Here is a 16,789-nt window from a genome sequence, read left to right on the forward strand (position 1 = left end):
GAAGGAAGGAAGGAAGGAAGGAAGGAAGGAAGGAAGGAAGGAAGGAAAGAAAGGAGGGAGGGAGGGAGGGAAGGAAAAAGAGAAAGAGAGAAGGGAGGGAGGAAGAAGGAAGGAAGGATGGAAAAACAAAGAAAGAGAAAGAAGGAAAGAAAGAAAGAAAGAAAGAAAGAAAGAAAGAAAGAAAGAAAGAAAGAAAGAAAGAAAGAAAGAAAGAAAAGAAGGAAAAGAAATAAAGGGAGAAAGAAAAAGAATTTTGCAATAAAATCTTTTGGCTGGTAAGAAGAGACAAGGATGAAAATTGAAAGGAAGATGTCTACCAAGCAATCATACAATTTGAACATTTCCTTCTCCCTATAGCCTACCTCCTCTGTCCAGAGATTCATACTTTTGCTGATACTGCCAAGAATTTGCCAAACTCTTGCTAAAAAAGACTACAAATCAGATGTTTTTGGAACATGGATTTTGTCATTTACTTAAGATACAGAAAGAGCTGATGGGATTAATCACCAGCCTGAAGCATAAGATTACCACTGACAATTGTGATGAGTGTAAACATTTTAAACAAAATTCTCCTGTGTTTGGAACTTACTTCATATCAAACTTTCAGTTACATTAAAAATCTTTATGCGAATACCTTCTACGTACGTCTCCATAATGCCTCTGATTATTTCTATAAGTGAGATTACTAACAGTAGAGAGACAAGCTGCATGTGAACTCTTGAGACAGACACCATGGTGTTGAAATCTCGCTCTAATACATATCATCTGTGAGCCCAGAGTTCATTTACTTAACCCCTCTGTACCCCAGTTTTCTCATCTGCAGAAGAGAAATAAAAACAACTATTTAATAGACTTGAAAGATTATACAGGTTAATATTTACAAAGCATGGAGAGTCGTATTTTGACCTCAGAATAAGTCAAAAGCATTTTTTCATATTTTAATATGTGTTACTGAAACATGTTCCAGAAATTAGTTGCAGTAGTGTTACCTTTTTAACAAATTTAAAAAAAAATTTTTTTAGATTTTTGAGATAGCCTGTCTGTTATTCAGGCTGGGGTGCAGTGGTGTGATCATAGCACACTACAGCTTCAGACTTCTGGACTCAAGTGATCTTCCTACGTCAGCCTCCTGAATAGCTAGGGTAATTTTTAAATTTTTTGTAGAGACAGGGTCTCACTATGTTGCCCAGGCTGGTCTCAAACTCCTGGCCTCAGGCTATCCTCCTCCTGCGTTGGCCTCCCAAGTGCTGAGATTACAGTTGTAGTTGTAATTGGTTTCAACATGCTAAATATGAAAGACCAATTTTCAACATTCTTAACACCTCTTATATATTCATTTTTATTCTCCTTTTACAATATGATAGAAAATATAATCATGTTCAAATTTGCAATTTTTGGTTTTTAATAGTTTTAATAGTTTTCCTTTCATAATTTATTCTTTACACTTTTTCATTTGCAGTACTATTTATTATAAAAGTTGTCAAAATAAAAATAAGGGTACAAATATTTTTTACTGTTTTAATTTACTTTCTTTTCAAATTTCCAACTTTTAAGTTCAAGGGTACATGTGCAGGGTGTGCAGGTTTGTTAGATGGGTAAACATGTGCCATGGGGCTCGCTGCACAGTTCATCCCATCACGTAGGTATTAAGCCCAGAATCCACTAGCTATTCTTCCTGATCCTCTTCCTCCTCCCACTCACCTGCCCTGACAGGCCCTGGAGTGTGTTGTTCTCCCCACCTGTCCATGTGTTCTCATCATTTAGCCCCCACTTATAAGTGAGAACACTTGGTATTTGGTTTTCTCTTCCTGCATTAGTGTGCTAAGGATAATGGCCCTCAACTCCATCCGTGTCCCTGCAAAGGACATGATCTCATCCCCTTTTATGGCTGCATAGTATTCCATGGTGTATATGTATCATATTTTCTTTATCCAGTCTATCATTGACAGGCTTTTAGGTTGATTCCATGCCTTTGCTATTGTGAATAGTCCTGCAATGAACATATGTGTGCATGTGTCTTTATAACAGAATGATTTATATTCCTCTGGGTATATACCCAGCAATGAGATTGCTGGATTGAATGCCATTTCTGCTCTAGGTATTTGCAGAATCACCACACTGTCTTCCACAATGGTTGAGCTAATTTACACTCCTACCAACAGTGTAGAATCATTCCTTTTTCTCCACAACCTCACCAGCATCTGTTATTTTTTGACTTTCTAATAATGGCCATTCTGACTGGTGTGAGGTGGTATCTTATTGTGGTTGTGATTTGCATTTCTCTGCTCTTTGCCCCTTTATGGGAAAATTATGTGGGTTTTTTTTAAAAAAAAATTCTATAAAACTCTTTGACTTTAGCAATAATATATAATTGCTCATCAAATAAATGGCAAATATTTTTGGAGCATTTTTTCTTCTTAATCTTTTCATCTTGTCATTAAACCAAATATATATATATATACACACACACACACACACACACACACACATATGTATGTATGTTTTTCATTTGTGATCTCTCTTTTCCTTTGTGATTTCACTTTTATCGTTAAACATATTCTGATCTCAATATCAGAAATATATTTATTTAAATCTAATTTATGGCTTCAAGTTATTCAATTAATTATGCTAATCTCTATGGAATTTGTGCAATAATAAGACATGAGATTAGAGCATACCTTAATTGTTTCCTAACTAAACTATTATCACAACCTCTCTGATATTTCATTTAATCATTATCATTTGTTTCTAAATTATCATGACTGTATCATTAAGTTGTCTATCAATTCAATAACATTTCTGAAGGTAAAATAAAACTTTTGAACATTATTCTTTGTAGAATATAATTTGATTTCTGAAAAGGATAATAATTTTTTTCTCATTCCTTTTTCTTTCCTGTGACTTTCATACTCCTTTCCTTACAACAAGGACATAGGCATGTGTCCTAATCCTATCCATCTTATGACCTAAAGTTCAGTGTTCTGGAAGATTCTGAAAAGATTTGCCTTTCTGATTAACAACAACAACAAAGGTAGAGAGAGAGAAGCAGATAGAGATCCACATTTTTAAATCTTGGATTTGACTTAATTTTATGAGTATAGTATGCCAGGTCTACAGGATAGCTGTCCTGTGAACAAGAGAATAATATGAAGCTGCCCCAGAATCCTGGAATTGTTGAGAAGCTGAATTACCTAACCCTTGAACCACCTACTATAAATATCTTTTAATATTGGATAATTAAAACCAACAATAATACATCCAGCTTTTAAGAACATCCTAGCTGGATTTTTACTGATTTTATTAAACTGACATGTCTTTATTGAGCCAACATTTGATTTAAATTTTCCCCTGATTTCTACCAAGTAAAGACCAAAGTTCTTAGGTCAATGTCAGGTTCTCTTCCTTATCTTATTTCCAGCCTAATTTCTGGCTTTTTTTTTTTTTTTTTTTTTTATGGAATTGCATATTCAGATTTATCTCCTTTTCATTCCATATAGTTTTATTTGCCATCCAAATAGCCATTTCTAGCTAGGACATCCTTCCTACTCATTCCTTCCTATTGCAATTCTCTCTGGTCTTCAAGAACAGTCATGCATTCCAATAATTTATGAACATACTTATCACAGCATAACTTAAATACAATTGTTATATTTTAGAAAATAACTGGGGTCCACTTGCAAAGCACAGTAAAACCAGGTATCTACATGAGGTTTGCAGCAATAGAAGGAAAGGCGTTTATTGCAAGGAACCCAGCAAGGAGGACCAGGCAGCGAAGTGCTCAAATCCTAACCTTCCCAAAGGCTTGCAGGCAAGTGTTTTTAAAGGCAGGTATAAATTTTAGGACAGCAGAAGCTACAGGCAAAATTGTAAATCAATACATGGAGATTACACATTGGTTTAGGCCTAAAAGGGTGGGATATCTCAAAGGAAGGATGGCAGCAGTTACAGGTGGTAGATAGATTCGAAGATTTTCTGATTTGCAATTAGTTAAGGAAGAGAAGTTTGGTTTAAAAATTCGGGGTCAGCAGAAAAACATTAACTGCCTGGGGGTGGGGAGTGATTTCTCCAATTCCCTCAGGAAGAAATTTAGAGAAAAAGACAATGGTTAAAGTTCATCTTCACTTCACCCTTTTCTGTGCCCACAAATCCCTTTAGTGAAGGTCCTCAGTGGGAGTCCAAGTTCCTGAAAGACAAGTCAGGGACGCATGTTATGATGTTATCCTTCGTTTCTATGAGGAAAGCAACTATCTCCAGAACTCTAACTTCCTTGGCTATTGTTTTAAGCTACTATTACCTTCTTGTTTAACAAGTTACTTATTTGGTTCTGGGGCTAGCTTGGTACCTGAAGTTATCCTCAAGGAACTCAGGATTTTCTTTTATTTCCATGCTTGGGGGACTTCAGGTTCCTAAAAAGGGGGTCCTTGCTCTATCTCACAATGTCTCTTCACCCTGAACACCAACAACATCTGGCTTCCATCATTCAAATGACAATTTCACACAAGAGGACTATTACACACAGACACTGTTTGCTGTCTAAACTAACATGAATTTACTACTCCACTGCCTGCAACTGAAAAGAATTTAACTGTCCAAAAGTTTTTAACCCAGGAAGATGAAGATGTTGCAGGGGGCAAGGGAAAGCTTCCCCTTTGCCCTCTGAAGGTTCACTGAAAATGAACTGACAAAAGACAGAGATTTATAAGAGAAATGGAATACAGATTTATTTAACATGCAGAGCATGAGAAAAATCACAGGAGAATGGTTATTCAATAACCCAATGAGTTCCAGACGCTTATATATCCTCCTTCACAGGGCAAGAGGAGATAGGTGAGGCATGCAGGCATAAATGATTTTCAAGGGAAATGAATGAGCCCAAAGAACAATGACTTGAGACAAAATCTTTCTGAGCACTGAAGGAGGTGGCAGGTAGGTGAGGGGCTAAACTTCACAGGGAACAAATGTTTTCTTATTATGCAGATAAAGCTTCCCATGTAATCTCTCAGTGAGATGCTCCAAGAAGAATAGATACAAATATGTCTGGATATGGTGAAAACTCCCAGTCTTCTCTTCTCCTGTGGGTAATCTTTCCCAGTTATTTGATGAGATGCCTAGGGAGGTGATGTTAAGGCAGTAGCATTTCTTTTGGAAAGAAGTTTTCTTAAAGAAATTCCAAGAAAGGTTTATCTTGCTGCTTCCATAAAGATCAGAGACACAGGGAGGTGGGGGAAGGTCAGAGAGAGCCCTTGAAACTACCTGTGTAGCTCAGCATGTCAAAGTGTCACATTTGCGGGTATTGTTTTCTGAGCCAGCACTGTAATAACTTTACGGTTTGCTTAAAAACTTCCTGACTGTCCATTTATCCGAACAATAGACAAGTCTACTTTACCTCCTCTCTCAGAACAATATATGCTGAAATCAGCTGAATAAACAAATCTTTACAGTTCAAAATTTACTTAAAGCTGTTCTTTCATTGTGCCCATGAATTCTAAACTATCACATAACAAACTTTGCCCAGTTCCAAACACGCCCTGTGCATTGGAAGCACTGGGGAAATATAATTAAAAACAAAATCATCTCTCAACTTAGAATTCCTTTCTTCAAAGGTAGTAGGGAAACACACAACTTTTATTATTGAATAAGCATTAAACCAGAATGTGATGTGCATTAAACCAGAATGTGATGTGCATTACAGACAATCCATTAAAAGATTTCAAAGACAAAAAGAAATCTCACCCTTTTATATAGTCAAGAACACACATATCATTATAGACACATACTCCTTGACTTCTAATGGGGTTACGTTCCAGTAAATTCATCATACATTGGAAACATGATAAGTCAAAAATACACTTAATACAGCTAACCTGTTAGCAGTGGTGAATCTGTATGCAACAACCTCAATTCTTGTAACCTCAGAAGAAAGAATTCCGCTGAGGGGCACGGGGCAGAGTGAAAGATGGAGGCAAGTTTTAGCGCAGGAGTAAAAGTTTATTAAAAAGCTTTAGAGCAGGAATGAAAGGAAATAAAGTACACTTGGAAGACGGCCAAGTGGACAACTTGAGAGATTAAGTACAGTTTGACCTTTGACTTGGGGTCTTATACATTGGCAATCTGCATACGCAGTGGCCTGCCAGCGCGTGGGAGGAGCCGCAGGGGCAGTGTGTTTACTGGAGTTGGATGCTGTCATGTGCATCCGTGTGAAGAGACCACCAAACAGGCTTTGTGTGAGCAATAAAGCTTTTTAATCACCTGGGCGCAGGCAGGCTGAGTCCGAAAAGAGAGTCAGCGAAGGGAGATAAGAGTAGGGCCGTTTTATAGGATTTGGGTTGGTAAAGGAAAATTACAGTCAAAGGGGACTGCCTGGTGGGCAGGAGTAGGGGTCACAAGGTGCTCAGTGGGGGAGCTTTTTGAGCCAGGATGAGTCAGGAAAAGGAATTTCACAAGATAACGTCATCGCTTAAGGCAAGGACCAGCCATTTTCACTTCTTTTGTGGTGGAATGTCATCACTTAAGGCAAGGACAGGCTATTTTCACTTCTTTTGTGATTCTTCAGTTACTTCAGGCCATCTGGACACATGCCTGCAAGTCACAGGGGATGCGATGGCTTGGCTCGGGCTCAGAGGCCTGACAGATGCATGCTCACTTGAGGCCTTCTTCCCTTACTAGTCAAGTAGAAGAAGGCCAAATACCAGTTAAATGCTATCATTTTGCCTCTTAGTGCACATGTTTGAGCCCACTCACTGAACTCCTGAGATCTCACCAGGAAGCTGCTAATTACTAGTTTTAGGTGTTTCTATGTTTTGGGAGACTGCCTTTGCCTGGTGCCAGCTGTGACCAATTATTATGTGAGCGAGATCGTGTAACCACCACCTGACTTCACCTGATGGTCACTTGACATTCCTGTTTGGGGTTTGGGGACCCTGTCCTGCCACGCTCATGTCTGACTAGCTACCTACTGAATCACAGCCTAGCCTAACTGACCTTAAACATGCTCATAAAACTTACATTAGGCTACATTTAGAAAAAGCATTTTAAAACAAAGCCAACTTTATAATAAAGTGATGCATATATCATGCAATTTATTAAATACTGCAGTGAAAGTGAAAACCAGAATGTTTGTATGAGTATTCACCATTAATATTCATAGTAAAGTCAAAAACTCGTCAGTTGAACTGTTGTAAGTCAAAGAACGTTTCTACATGTTTCAAGATAAACAATAACTAGTTCTGAAATCAGAGAACTTGACAGCATCATTTGTCACACATAGTTCTTCTTGACTTTACTTGATAATTGGGGTGACCTTTAGATAAAGAAGAAACAAATTTTTCCTATCTTTATGACAAGAGGTAGTTTTGCAACTTGGAGCCAGGTGCCCACTAAAGATATTCTCCTAACTTTCCACAGAAGCTGGGAGAGGATGGTGCTATATCTCTTGATGTTTGCCTTTCAAAGAGATGGTTCTTGGTCCTTTAGAAATACATACCTAGATCACAAAGCTGACAAAATGCCAATCTGGTCTTCAAAATGATATATATACATTTCAAAGAGAGCAGGAATTACTTAAAATTACATGTTTTATAAACAAAATGCTCAAAGTAAAGAGAGGGGAGGGAAATCTCTTTCCTTATTTTCAACATGGAAGACTATGCCTCTTACTTTTAAATTGTGTTTGTCCTTAGAAAAGACCCATCTTAAATGAGATCTTCCATACCTTTTGAATATACTGCCACTGATGTGTCCCATCTGCGACTTATGAAGATGGTCAAGGTAGTGGTTGCCCCTATTGCAGAAGGAGTAAATCTGAATTTGATTTATACACTGGTTATTTTGATGGTATTTTTAGCATCAACTGCTGGAAATAAACAACTACTATCTTATATTAATTTTTGAAACTATCATATACCCTCTAGTAGATTGTAAGATCCTCTAAGGTAGAAAGTATTTTTTTGTAAATTTACATTTTATTTTAATTTTCTCTTGTGGTTAATGCAGCCTATACTCACTTGACAGTCAGTGAATAAACAAACTTTCTTTAGTAGCCACAACAATGCCTTGTCTATATTTTGTGATGTGAATAGGAAAAAATTAACTGACTCTCTGTGGTAGACAATTTATAATTATCTTCCATTACTTTGAACACAATTTAATCATAAATACAAGCAAAATAGTATCTCTCATGTAGTGCAAACTGAGAAAAATGACTGAAACAATCCATTACAACATATCTTCCATAAATTAGGATTATTTTTTCATATCTGCAGTAAAATACATGCAAACTGCATGATTTAACAGACAGGAATTACTAGATTTCTTAATGTACTTTTTAAATTACTTTTCACTCATTATGAATCCTTCCTAGTTCTGAGCCTCATGATTATTGACTGGTTCTTCATTTTCTAAAAGAATATGCTTTTTATAGAGCACTTCAGAGATGCATAAGTCTGCATTCCTCTGAAAATGACCTCCCAGAAGAGATGTTTTGGAGAGATGTTAAGCCATTTTCATTCCTAATTAACCCCCTACCCAGGCATTGTTACAGTTTCTCAATCATCACAAATACCACACATCTCTTTTTTTCTTTAAACATGCCACGGAGCAAGGGGTCCTGCTGTTACCAGACAAAAGCAAGATGCTAATACAAAGTTAGCCATGACCTTTATCCTTTATCAGAGTCATCAAGCAGTAGTTACTTCAAGATCACCGATGAAATAGCAATGCTTAAAGTGGTAATAAAAACTATGTTCCAATTAGGAAAAAAAAGGATATTACAATTTTTTATTTGATACTTTCATTTAACTTGCAGGAAACCTACTGAAATTGCTCAAGAACAGGGTAGGAAGTTTATTTGACCTATGCGTTGCAGTGATCAAATATATTCCATGATAGGCAATTAAAGTGGGCTAGTAAGGAGTTCGCATTCAATGAAAATATCACTCTTAAATGAAATAAGGCATTTACTTAATTCCAAAAATACTTGGCAGAGTAAGTCACATGTTTTTTGCCTATGTGCTAGACATTCTCCTGAGTCATGTTTGATTTTGTCATTCTAAAATTTAGCAACCTTTCCATTTCAGCCAGAAACCTTTTCTTCAACTTAGGTAACTACTTCCAGACAAATTAATGAAGCCTGCTATTCTTCCTGGATATAAAGAAATAGGAAGAATTTGACAAGTATACTATGCTTTACTATATTGTTAAACATAAACTAATTAATTAAGATTAAAATATAAACATTAGGAAGATGTACTGTCTATGCTCAGAAAGAGAATGATCCCTTTTCTCTTCATCATAAGGGTCACAGCCAACACTTTTCTAACAAAAGTCAGGTTAACAACAGAAAAGCATAACAAATTTATTAACATGTATAAGCAGATGGCTATATAAGAAAGTTGCAAACTCAGAGAAGGACCAGATAATTGACACTTAAATACCCTTTTCATTGGGGTGAGGAAAGTGGGGAGATTGTAAATGAATGAGCCAAAAGACCAGACAATGGACTGTAAATGATTTCTCTTTGGATGCTGAATGGGGCCAAAGGACAAACAGCAGCTTTAGACAAGTTACAGGAATGTGAGGGGAAGAACTGCATTGTGAACCAAGGTCATTTTATTATGCAGATACATTCTTCTAGGTAATCTCTAGGAATTACCCTCAGAAAAATAGAGGAAAAGTCTATCTGGTCATGGTGATAATTTCCAGTTTCTTCTCTTCACCACTGGTTCACCTTTTCTGGTTATTTGATGAGATACATAGGAAGTGGTCTTAAGAAAATTGCATTTCTTTTGGAAAGAAGTTTCCTCAGTCAGATAAGGTAGTGTTCAGAGAGAACCCCTCCCACCTCTTTGGAAAAAAAAAATCAGAGGGATGGGGAGATAAGAGAAGCTTAGAGAGAGCTGTTGATTCTGAGGCTTATTTCTGAGGACTTTCAATTTTCTCTATTCCAAAGCACTTACATGTCAAAGCACCATATTTTGGGTTATTTTCTGAGTCAACAATTTTTTTTCTGAGAGTGTATGTAATGAGATGACCTAAATTAGTCTGAAACTTGAGCAAAAGTTTCATAGAAAAAGTGGCACGGGTTTTGAGAAATAAACATTGAGGCAACATTAGTGAGGCATAGTGTGGTGGACCTGTAGTGTTCCAGCAGTTGGAGGCTCTGTGATGTGTGAAAATTTCCAGGAACAAAAAGAAGACCCAACGGACCACCCGATATGTGGCATGGAATACATCTAGAGAAAGATACTAGAGAAAAGCCACATAGACAAGGCTGTACAGGACATTTGAGGTTGATAAAAATTATTTGCTTGGCCAAACTTCAGCCAGGCTTCTCATTCTTGTGTTAGGCCCATCTGTAAAATCCAGTTTTAGCAAAGAACCCTGCTAAATCAGTTTAGCAAGAACACTAATCCTTGATATCTGATCCAGTTTTGCATCTTCTGGTCTCCCCGAAGTAATGTCTAATCACCCTGGCCTGTCTTCAACAAAAATTCTGTTAAGTTTCTCAGTAATTTTTGATCCACTGACCCCCACCCTGCTCCCTGCTATAAATTCCCACTTGCCTATGCTATATTCTAAGTTGAACCCAATCTTTTTCCTGCACTGCAAGATTCCGTTGCAGTGGTCCCTATAGTTGTCATGATGGCCCTGAATAAAGTCATCCTTACTTTGCTTTAACAAAATATCATTAAATAATTTATTTTAGCAAGATTATATGGAGGATAGCATACATCTTATAAGCAAGAAAAATGTCTGAAAGTTCTAAATAGCACTTGATAAGTAATGTTAAAGAAAATCAGAGCTAGACAGTAGTCAAAGTGGTGAAGTCAGATTTATTCAGAGCTATTGCAATAGGGAAAAGAGACCTCAGTTTAGAACTGGGCCCAAATCTGAATATAACAGGAAGAGTGGGGATTCGTAGCCAAGTGGGTCAGGGTTGATGGATCAAATATTTATAAGCAGAAACGTTATGCCTAAGGGAAGACTCTGACTCTAACAATTAGGTTGGATTCTTTGCTGAAGGCAGGGCAGGATAATTAGAGATCACTCAGGGGGTAGTGGGGGATGAGAACTTTGATCATATATTGAAAGTGATCAGGTATCAAGGATGGTGAAGTTTCCTAAGCTGACCTAGTAATATTTTTTTTTTTTCTTTTTTGATACAGGGTCTCACTCTGTCACCCACACTGGAATGCAGTGACACAATGATAGTTCACTGCAGCCTTGAACTTTTGGGCTCAAGGGATTCTCCCACCTCAACCTCGCAAGTAGCTGAGACTACAGGTTGTGTGTCGCCACACCCAGATAATTTTTTATATTGTGTTAAAGACCAGGTCTCTTTTTGTGACCTAGGCTCTTAATTAACTCCCGGGCTTAAGCAATCTTCCCGCCTTGGCCTGCTAAAGTGTTGGGATTACATGAGTGAGCCACCACGCCCTGACAAGATTCTCACTACAGTTGAGCAATGCAGGCTCAATAATCACCGATCCTAAGGTGAAAGCCTAGAGAGCTTACAGGAGCTTGGCAGAGTTTGGTCAAGGGTAGTCTTTGTCGGTACTAAAATATCTGATATGTGTTTTAATAAGGTTTTAATTTAAAGATATATAAGTATCCAAACACTAAATAGAAATCATAATACTGGAATTTCACATACTCCCTCCAGGGAACAGGACCAGGATAAATGGTAAGAGGAGTAGGCAGGTATCAGGGAGATGTCGGAAGGAATTTTCTGAGTTGCATGGCTAGCTCTCTGGAAATACCTCTTTTTGAGTCAGGAACAAGCATTTGGAGGGGGCTGCTGAAAACCTAAATGCATTTTGTCTATTGTAGTATTACACAATGAAAATCCTAAATTATATTACTAAGTCAATTAAACCAATGTAGTATATTTTTAACACTCACTGCCTAGATAAATACTCTAAAAATTACTTTTTAATTCATATATATGTAAATATCTACATGAGGCTTAAAGTAGCATTATTAGTTTTCAAATGTAGTTTGCTAAGCCAATCTCAGATTTACAGTTGGACAGAAAAGGAAAACATAAACAGCTCATTTTTTCTGTAAAGTACTATCTTAATCTAGAGAACTGATGCCAGTTGGGGATAAAAAATGAAATAAGTAAATTGAACCAAGGAATCACTGGATTATTGAAATGAGCCACATTGTCAAATACTTTAATGTCTGTCCATATTAAAACTCCTCTTTGTAGCAATAGATAAATTTGCATGTTTTAGAAGATGAGTTCAGTGGTCAAAGGCATAGAGAATTTACAGGTTAAATAAAAACAAACATACAATTCTCTACTGTAGGCTACTCACTATCTGTAAGTTATTAAATAATGTAACTGTACTGAAAGTTATTTCTCAGAAAAGGAGAAGGAAACATTGCTACAATGTTCACCTGTCATTTTGAAATAAACTCTTGTTCCCCAAACTTTGGCTCTGGTGACATTAAGATTGAAAGAAATGTCACTGATGTCTCTCCCCTCTGGACCACAGGACTTAGGTCACATAGTTCAAATATAGCCTTTCTTAGTAGCTGACAGTGCTATTCTCTCACTGAGTAAGATACTACTACTATGGTTACACAAACTAATATATACTTAAATTGAGGTGTAAAAATCTAGCTAAATGCTGGAGATAACTGTAATATTGCTTTCTGCCACTTCATTACCATTTTTCTTTTATGTTCAGATCAAGATTGATACCAATTTCTAAGCATGTGAACTCAGAGTCAATGAAAGTTTGAAAGATTTCACATTAACAAATTCAGATTTAAATAGGTACTAACAAATTGCAATATGAACGTGAAAACAGTGGAAATATGCTTCCTTTTCTAGATCCTATCTGTGACAATTAAGAGCACTCTAAGAGGAAAACACATCTCACCACATACTCAAGAAGTCATAAGACTACAGAAGCTAGAAACACATGAATACAATATAGGCTGGCTAAGCTATATTATTCATAAAGCCCCAAGACGGTGAATCTTACCAACTTGCTTAGAGTTTTAAGCTATTTCTTTTTGTTCTCCATCATGTGGTTGGCTCTCTAATCAGAATTATTTCTGTATTTTGTCTCTAGCAAGCCAACTTTATACCGAGTCCCTTGCCTTTGCAATTGGTCTTATTTTTGCTTCAAATATATTTTGCTTCATTTCCTTATTATTTAGATGTCGATTCTTCACAATATGGCTTAGGTTTCACCTGTTCTACCAAATTTTTTCTGATTATTTCTTTCTTTACTATAAAAGGAAGCATTCATTTTTGTTCTAGTAAAAAAAAAAAACTTCATGTGTTTATATATGTATTGACTGAAGGTAAGTTAGAGGTTAGCTCTGGGTTAACTGAGGTCTACTGGATTAGGGTGGATTTGACTGGACTGATTGTCTCCGTGTATCTTCTAGTTCCAGAACACAATCTAGGACTGACTACTATCTGGGACCTATTGCTCTTAAGGCAAATGCCTGAAATATATTACATAGTTGTACCCAAGGATCCTGCTGAACTGTCCTGTTAAATGTCAGGTCTACTCTTATTTCATTCCCAAAGAAGTAATTTAACCAAATTGCAGCAGTAAAGTATACTTCACTTTCTGGGAGATACTATTACATAATACTTTTAAAGAAGAGAGAATCAATATTCAAATAGTAATGGCAATTACCCCAGTCTGTGCTCTTGATGGCACATAATTGATTTCTCCCTGCATGAAAAATACACTCAATACTTCCCTAGGAATAAAGCAAATGACTCTTTCAATCAAGACATAATATGTGAAGTCCTGTAGCTCATTATCTCAATCGGGTGCAGATGCAGCTCTTTTTGATCTGGAAACATAAAATAATAATATAAGTATATTCTCTATCTATTCCCAATATTTGATTGTGAAACAGGGACACTAAAATAAACATTCCCAGTCAAATAGAGGAAGAAGAGATGATACCCAAAGTCACTGCTCTGTTGCAATTAATCTCTCTGTGACAATTAAAAGTCTGCCATCTCTGAATGTAGGAAATGTTTCCTGATTAGACTCCAGTTCCAATCCCTGCCTGTTGATTACCCATCTCTGCTTCTCAAAACTTTGTTTCTTCTCTCTGGGAGGTTCTTCTTTTTTCCTCACTTTCCTTGGCCATATCAGAAAGGCATATGGAGCATATGTCAATCATGGCAGGTGAGCAACCTTGCCTATTTTCTACCATTAGGAAATTTAGGGCCTAAGGATTGTTTTGCCTTCTAATTATAGTCCTGTTTAAACTAGGCTTATAGTGTTTTTGAAAATATATAACTTGCAAAACCTTTTTGGCTTTTAGCTATTTGATTTTAGTCAGCTCCTTATGCCAGTAGTCATAGTCACACCCATAGTTCTTTTTGAGACATACGATATCTCTTGCCTAAATTTTGTGATAGGAATGGTGATCTTAACAGGCTTCTTTGGGACCACATATTTGGTCTCTTTCCCTTGATCTTAAGTAAATGGGAAATCTTAGCAAGGAGCTTGATGACCTGTCATCACTGCTGCCTTGATTTGATGTTTGTCCCAGAGCTTGTCTTCACTGGCTTTTGTGGCTCATGTCTTTTCTCAGGTTCACTTCTTACTGATTGGAGTTGAGTACATCTTTCAAATGTACAAGTCCTGAATCGCGTGGATTGTCTTCTTGTCTCTTTCATCTCTGACTGCCCATAGCTTAAGTTTTTTACAAACTTGTCTCTTTCTTGTGGTATCATAGCAAACGCAGCTAGTAACAAAGCTAGGGACACACATTTATGACATCCATTACCTATTTTTATAGTAGACAACCGTCTTATCAAATATTTTGGCTTGAATACATGGATTGTCATTTGTGTAAACTTCGTTCAGGGTTTTCACACCACCTGTCAGTCAGCCCAAAGGCAGTCACTCCTGTTGATTTTATATTGCTATGGTAGCACTCTTACTGTTGTATTAACTTCTGTATAAGTCCTGCAATTACAACAGTCTGAAAATATCAGCATTTTACAATAACACTTATGTCTCACTCATGGTACAATAAGGATGACAAGTTGGCAGCTGTGCCACTTAGCTCTGTTCCCCCGTCTCTTCTCATTCTTAGACTGAATGAAGCAGCCCCTATCTGGAACATGGTATTCTGTCCTGGAAAAATACAGAACTAAGAGAAGGGCTGAGTCAGACCATGCAGTAATCTTTAAAAGTCTGTTCTGACATAAATATCACATTCACTCACATTCCATTGATCAAAGCACACTGCATGATAAAAAGCTAAAAACCACTGAGATAAGTGCATAATTTCTTCCCACAGAATGTCTGAAAAAGTTGTATGATAGTGGGTGGGAATGTATAAGTCTACTATGAGAGACTACTATGGTGCAATAATCTATTCAATCACTATTTCCTTCAATGTTATATCTCCTTATGTTTTAAATTTTGCATTCTTTTTTACTTCAAACTGTTGTTCCAGGTTAGTAAATATTGGCTTCCCAAATAGATTGTAACTACTTTGATGCTAACTCAGTATCTTCTACAACTTTTAGTATATTTCAGAGACTACAACACATCTATTTTCCATGAGGATTTATCAGTTGTATTCCAATCATGTTGGTGGATGAACTCAATCCCTGAAGGATTTCTGCTTACACATGGAGGGCCAGTTGTTTCTCAAATATTCTGATTCATAAAATATTAGAATTACTATGTTCTTATCAGTTCCACAAGGATAGAGGTGAAATAAAAGGTAACTGATTTTTTTAGAAGCCTATATATATTTTTGTCAAAAAAAATTCCAACTGAAAATAGACTGTTTTTGTTTAATAACATAGAAACTATGTTTAGTAAAGTCTTGGAAAATACAAATAGTGAGAAAAATACATTGAGAAAATTCATGGAAAGGTAATATAAAATATTTTATACCAAAACGTTTTTGCCCACAATGTCAACTATTTGCATTCCTATTACAAGGGAATATTTGTTTAGAACCACAGAAAAGCTTTTTTTCAATGATATAACCATATGGATTTGTCATACCTGACTTTTTATTGGTATACTTTAGCTTATGCATTGAAGTGATAAATTGTTATTATGCATATAGCTTTGTACAGGAAATATTTTGGTTATATATGGATAAAAATGGAGTCCTTAGTTCAATAATTTAATTATCTAAAAATGAGCTACGGAGCAAAAAATGTAAATAATAGAAGAGTTTGTTAAACATAAAATTAGAAGTATAACAAAATAATATGTACCACTTAGGAGATTTAGGCTAAAGTGACCTACCTGAGGATACAAGAGAAAGTATTACACGAAGAAATCGGCGTTGGAGCAATAGTGAGGTACACCTGAACAAGGGAGGGGAAGCAGTTCTTATCCCTGATGCACGTGGCCCCTGCTGCTGTGGCCTGTCCTTCCCCTATTGGCTAAGGTTAGACAGCACAGGCTAAACTAATTCCGATTGGCTAATTTAAAGAGAGTGAGGGGATGAGTGCTTTGGCGGGGGAAAAAATGGTTTTACAGGGTGGAGAATGAGTCAGGGTGGAGCAGGCAGCTGGTAACCGGAATGAGTTGTGGTGGAGCAGGTGATGGGAATGAGTCAGGATGGAGTAGGTAATCGAAAACGGTTGCTTTAGAGGAAGTTTAAAAGTAGAAGGCAAAAAATTGCACATACTGACATATTGTTTCTTTGAAGAGAAATTTAGAATTCATATTTAACACTGCAACCTCCACCTCCCTGGTTGCAAGCGATTCTCCTGCCTCAGCCTCCGGAGTAGCTGGGACTACAGGCACCGCGCCACAAAGCCAGG

The sequence above is a fragment of the Piliocolobus tephrosceles genome, chromosome 19 (genome assembly GCF_002776525.5).
Source record: "Piliocolobus tephrosceles isolate RC106 chromosome 19, ASM277652v3, whole genome shotgun sequence".
Classification (NCBI taxonomy): domain Eukaryota; kingdom Metazoa; phylum Chordata; class Mammalia; order Primates; family Cercopithecidae; genus Piliocolobus; species Piliocolobus tephrosceles.